At 35.9% G+C, this 6,649-nt stretch overlaps 1 protein-coding gene across 1 annotated transcript in view; it reads left to right on the forward strand.

Annotated features, from left to right (window-relative positions):
* Positions 1-1,008, forward strand: part of LOC139398482 (probable cationic amino acid transporter) — a 14,745-nt gene extending 13,737 nt beyond the window's left edge. The window contains exon 11 of the mRNA XM_071144430.1: positions 1-1,008. This exon is cut by the window's left edge and continues 731 nt beyond it. The gene's annotated coding sequence lies outside the window, so the exon portion shown is untranslated.
* Positions 1,009-6,649: the final 5,641 nt, after the last annotated feature.

The raw sequence follows: 6,649 nt of genomic DNA on the forward strand, positions 1-6,649 counted from the left end.
TCTCATCTCACAGAGAGGAAACTAGCTACACACACACAGACACTCTTAGACACACACCCGCCTCTCCAGTCTCTATCTGGGAATGGGGGGCTGATGGGTTTTTTGTGTCACATAGTAATTGGACTTTGCTTGCAATAGTGCCTTCATCTGTGTGTGCACGTGTGTGTGTTTTTGGGGGGCTGTGTGTGTGCATGCGTGCGTGTGTGTACGCTTTTACACCTTGTATTTGTGTCCCCTTCAGGGTCTTACCAGTGGAGTGTGTTTGTGACTTATTTTGCTCCATCCCACTCTATGAATCACCCCCCCCCCCCCCCCCCCCCATCCCTCCCCCCACAAGCCCCTGTTGCTGCGTTACTAGAGCTCAGAATGGAAAGGTTCTAAATGACAGATTTGTTCTAAACAGAGTTATGGATGCCACCCTGCTCTGCTCTGCCTACAGGTGTGCTAAATCTCCAAATGAATGTTACTATATTAGAAAGAAGACGAGATGAGAATTGCTCTTACATCAGACAAATATTTCTGAGTGTTTAGTCACATAGAACCCTCTAATTCTATGGTCTCCGCCCCCTTGGGGAAGCCTTACTTGTCAAATGCACTAAACTAAAGATGCCACGCGATCCCTCCTACTCCCCACGACCCCTAAATGCTGACCTCTATCCCTAACCACTACCCAGGGTTCTCTCTGCTGTTCAGGGGTGGGTTCGCTTGTGTTGTCCAGTGAAACAGACACACACACACACACACACACAGTTCAGCTGAACCCAAAACCAGAAAGGGGCTTCAGTAGGTACTCTGTGCTCCTTACTGTAAATATTATGTCTCTGTGTGTGTGCGGGTGTGTGTGTGTGTGTGTGTGTGTGTGTGTGTGTGTGTGTGTGTGTGTTCCATGCCTGTGGCTATGTGACGTGGCTGGCTGGTGTATGTGATAGCATGCTAATGTGTATAGCATGGTTGTAGATGCTGTATTTGCATGTGGTGACCGACAGCTAAGAGACATTCTAGAACTAACAGCACCCTACTCCAAACTGACCCCTGATCCTTGATAAGGGAAACTATGGGGTGAAGGGGACTGGTCGATCTGGAACTGGGGTATAATATGTAGCAAATTTAGGAGTTGGTGGTTCTATGGTTTCATCTCCACCCCTCACCACCGCTCACTCCACCCCTTACCCCCACACCCTGTGTTTACAAGGTAAGCCAAAGTCCACAACATTTGTTAACTTTGTAGAGAACAAAACAACAATGAGAATTGTCCAGTGGGGCATAGACCTGTACAATAGATTGAAGTCACTCACGGTATATTACGTTCTGCTTATGAACGGTTCATAATCACTACAACAGGGTTTGTTTAGGTCAAACTCAATTATGAATGTTAACTATTCAATCAGGATCCAACCGGAACCAAATATAAAAAGTATTGTAATGTTTCTATTGAAACAAGTTAACTAAGGGTTAACTACATATCTAATAATGGTTTAGAAGCCATTTTTACGCAGAATTCAAGTTTTACTGAAACCACTTGGTAGAGTAGACACATACAGTTACATTCACTAGCTAGAGTAAATACACACAGTTACATTCACTAGCTAGAGTAAATACACACAGTTACATCCACTAGCTAGAGTAAATACACACAGTTACATTCACTAGCTAGAGTAAATACACACAGTTACATTCACTAGCTAGAGTAAATACATACAGTTACATTCACTAGCTAGAGTAAATACACACAGTTACATTCACTAGCTAGAGTAAATACACACAGTTACATTCACTAGCTAGAGTAAATACATAGTTACATTCACTAGCTAGAGTAAATACACACAGTTACATTCACTAGCTAGAGTAAATACACACAGTTACATTCACTAGCTAGAGTAAATACACACAGTTACATTCACTAGCTAGAGTAAATACATAGTTACATTCACTAGCTAGAGTAAATACATAGTTACATCCACTAGCTAGAGTAAATACATACAGTTACATTCACTAGCTAGAGTAAATACACACAGTTACATTCACTAGCTAGAGTAAATACACACAGTTACATTCACTAGCTAGAGTAAATACACACAGTTACATCCACTAGCTAGAGTAAATACATAGTTAATTCCACTAGCTAGAGTAAATACACACAGTTACATTCACTAGCTAGAGTAAATACACACAGTTACATTCACTAGCTAGAGTAAATACATACAGTTACATTCACTAGCTAGAGTAAATACATTCAGTTACATTCACTAGCTAGAGTAAATACATAGTTACATTCACTAGCTAGAGTAAATACACACAGTTACATTCACTAGCTAGAGTAAATACACACAGTTACATTCATTAGCTAGAGTAAATACACACAGTTACATTCACTAGCTAGAGTAAATACATAGTTACATTCACTAGCTAGAGTAAATACACACAGTTACATTCACTAGCTAGAGTAAATACACACAGTTACATTCACTAGCTAGAGTAAATACATAGTTACATTCACTAGCTAGAGTAAATACACACAGTTACATTCACTAGCTAGAGTAAATACATACAGTTACATTCACTAGCTAGAGTAAATACATAGTTACATTCACTAGCTAGAGTAAATACACACAGTTACATTCACTAGCTAGAGTAAATACACACAGTTACATTCACTAGCTAGAGTAAATACATAGTTACATTCACTAGCTAGAGTAAATACACACAGTTACATTCACTAGCTAGAGTAAATACACACAGTTACATTCACTAGCTAGAGTAAATACACACAGTTACATTCACTAGCTAGAGTAAATACATAGTTACATCCACTAGCTAGAGTAAATACATACAGTTACATTCACTAGCTAGAGTAAATACACACAGTTACATTCACTAGCTAGAGTAAATACACACAGTTACATTCACTAGCTAGAGTAAATACACACAGTTACATCCACTAGCTAGAGTAAATACATAGTTACATCCACTAGCTAGAGTAAATACACACAGTTACATTCACTAGCTAGAGTAAATACACACAGTTACATTCACTAGCTAGAGTAAATACATACAGTTACATTCACTAGCTAGAGTAAATACATTCAGTTACATTCACTAGCTAGAGTAAATACATAGTTACATTCACTAGCTAGAGTAAATACACAGTTACATTCACTAGCTAGAGTAAATACACACAGTTACATTCACTAGCTAGAGTAAATACACACAGTTACATTCACTAGCTAGAGTAAATACATAGTTACATTCACTAGCTAGAGTAAATACACACAGTTACATTCACTAGCTAGAGTAAATACACACAGTTACATTCACTAGCTAGAGTAAATACATAGTTACATTCACTAGCTAGAGTAAATACACACAGTTACATTCACTAGCTAGAGTAAATACATACAGTTACATTCACTAGCTAGAGTAAATACATAGTTACATTCACTAGCTAGAGTAAATACACACAGTTACATTCACTAGCTAGAGTAAATACACACAGTTACATTCACTAGCTAGAGTAAATACATACAGTTACATTCACTAGCTAGAGTAAATACACACAGTTACATTCACTAGCTAGAGTAAATACATTCAGTTACATTCACTAGCTAGAGTAAATACACACAGTTACATTCACTAGCTAGAGTAAATACACACAGTTACATTCACTAGCTAGAGTAAATACATAGTTACATTCACTAGCTAGAGTAAATACACACAGTTACATTCACTAGCTAGAGTAAATACATACAGTTACATTCACTAGCTAGAGTAAATACACACAGTTACATTCACTAGCTAGAGTAAATACACACAGTTACATTCACTAGCTAGAGTAAATACATAGTTACATTCACTAGCTAGAGTAAATACACACAGTTACATCCACTAGCTAGAGTAAATACACACAGTTACATCCACTAGCTAGAGTAAATACCTACAGTTACATTCACTAGCTAGAGTAAATACATTCAGTTACATTCACTAGCTAGAGTAAATACACACAATTACATTCACTGGCTAGAGTAAATACATAGTTACATTCACTAGCTAGAGTAAATACACACAGTTACATCCACTAGCTAGAGTAAATACATACAGTTACATTCACTAGCTAGAGTAAATACACACAGTTACATTCACTAGCTAGAGTAAATACATAGTTACATTCACTAGCTAGAGTAAATACATACAGTTACATTCACTAGCTAGAGTAAATACATAGTTACATTCACTAGCTAGAGTAAATACACACAGTTACATTCACTAGCTAGAGTAAATACACACAGTTACATCCACTAGCTAGAGTAAATACACACAGTTACATTCACTAGCTAGAGTAAATACACACAGTTACATTCACTAGCTAGAGTAAATACATAGTTACATTCACTAGCTAGAGTAAATACATACAGTTACATTCACTAGCTAGAGTAAATACATTCAGTTACATTCACTAGCTAGAGTAAATACATAGTTACATTCACTAGCTAGAGTAAATACACACAGTTACATCCACTAGCTAGAGTAAATACATACAGTTACATTCACTAGCTAGAGTAAATACATTCAGTTACATTCACTAGCTAGAGTAAATACATAGTTACATTCACTAGCTAGAGTAAATACATACAGTTACATTCACTAGCTAGAGTAAATACACACAGTTACATTCACTAGCTAGAGTAAATACATATTTACATTCACTAGCTAGAGTAAATACATACAGTTACATTCACTAGCTAGAGTAAATACATAGTTACATTCACTAGCTAGAGTAAATACACACAGTTACATTCACTAGCTAGAGTAAATACACACAGTTACATCCACTAGCTAGAGTAAATACACACAGTTACATTCACTAGCTAGAGTAAATACACACAGTTACATTCACTAGCTAGAGTAAATACATACAGTTACATTCACTAGCTAGAGTAAATACACACAGTTACATTCACTAGCTAGAGTAAATACACACAGTTACATTCACTAGCTAGAGTAAATACATAGTTACATTCACTAGCTAGAGTAAATACACACAGTTACATTCACTAGCTAGAGTAAATACACACAGTTACATTCACTAGCTAGAGTAAATACACACAGTTACATTCACTAGCTAGAGTAAATACATAGTTACATTCACTAGCTAGAGTAAATACATAGTTACATCCACTAGCTAGAGTAAATACATACAGTTACATTCACTAGCTAGAGTAAATACACACAGTTACATTCACTAGCTAGAGTAAATACACACAGTTACATTCACTAGCTAGAGTAAATACATAGTTACATTCACTAGCTAGAGTAAATACACACAGTTACATCCACTAGCTAGAGTAAATACACACAGTTACATCCACTAGCTAGAGTAAATACCTACAGTTACATTCACTAGCTAGAGTAAATACATTCAGTTACATTCACTAGCTAGAGTAAATACATAGTTACATTCACTAGCTAGAGTAAATACACACAGTTACATCCACTAGCTAGAGTAAATACATACAGTTACATTCACTAGCTAGAGTAAATACATTCAGTTACATTCACTAGCTAGAGTAAATACATAGTTACATTCACTAGCTAGAGTAAATACACACAGTTACATTCACTAGCTAGAGTAAATACACACAGTTACATTCACTAGCTAGAGTAAATACACACAGTTACATTCACTAGCTAGAGTAAATACACACAGTTACATTCACTAGCTAGAGTAAATACATAGTTACATTCACTAGCTAGAGTAAATACACACAGTTACATTCACTAGCTAGAGTAAATACACACAGTTACATTCACTAGCTAGAGTAAATACATAGTTACATTCACTAGCTAGAGTAAATACACACAGTTACATCCACTAGCTAGAGTAAATACATTCAGTTACATTCACTAGCTAGAGTAAATACATAGTTACATTCAATAGCTAGAGTAAATACACACAGTTACATCCACTAGCTAGAGTAAATACATACAGTTACATTCACTAGCTAGAGTAAATACATTCAGTTCATTCACTAGCTAGAGTAAATACATAGTTACATTCACTAGCTAGAGTAAATACACACAGTTACATCCACTAGCTAGAGTAAATACATACAGTTACATTCACTAGCTAGAGTAAATACATTCAGTTACATTCACTAGCTAGAGTAAATACATAGTTACATTCACTAGCTAGAGTAAATACATACAGTTACATTCACTAGCTAGAGTAAATACATTCAGTTACATTCACTAGCTAGAGTAAATACACACAGTTACATTCACTAGCTAGAGTAAATACATAGTTACATTCACTAGCTAGAGTAAATACACACAGTTACATTCACTAGCTAGAGTAAATACACACAGTTACATTCACTAGCTAGAGTAAATACATACAGTTACATTCACTAGCTAGAGTAAATACATACAGTTACATTCACTAGCTAGAGTAAATACACACAGTTACATTCACTAGCTAGAGTAAATACACACAGTTACATTCACTAGCTAGAGTAAATACATAGTTACATTCACTAGCTAGAGTAAATACACACAGTTACATTCACTAGCTAGAGTAAATACGCACAGTTACATTCACTAGCTAGAGTAAATACACACAGTTACATTCACTAGCTAGAGTAAATACATTCAGTTA

This window comes from Oncorhynchus clarkii, unplaced genomic scaffold (genome assembly GCF_045791955.1).
Source record: "Oncorhynchus clarkii lewisi isolate Uvic-CL-2024 unplaced genomic scaffold, UVic_Ocla_1.0 unplaced_contig_1732_pilon_pilon, whole genome shotgun sequence".
Classification (NCBI taxonomy): domain Eukaryota; kingdom Metazoa; phylum Chordata; class Actinopteri; order Salmoniformes; family Salmonidae; genus Oncorhynchus; species Oncorhynchus clarkii.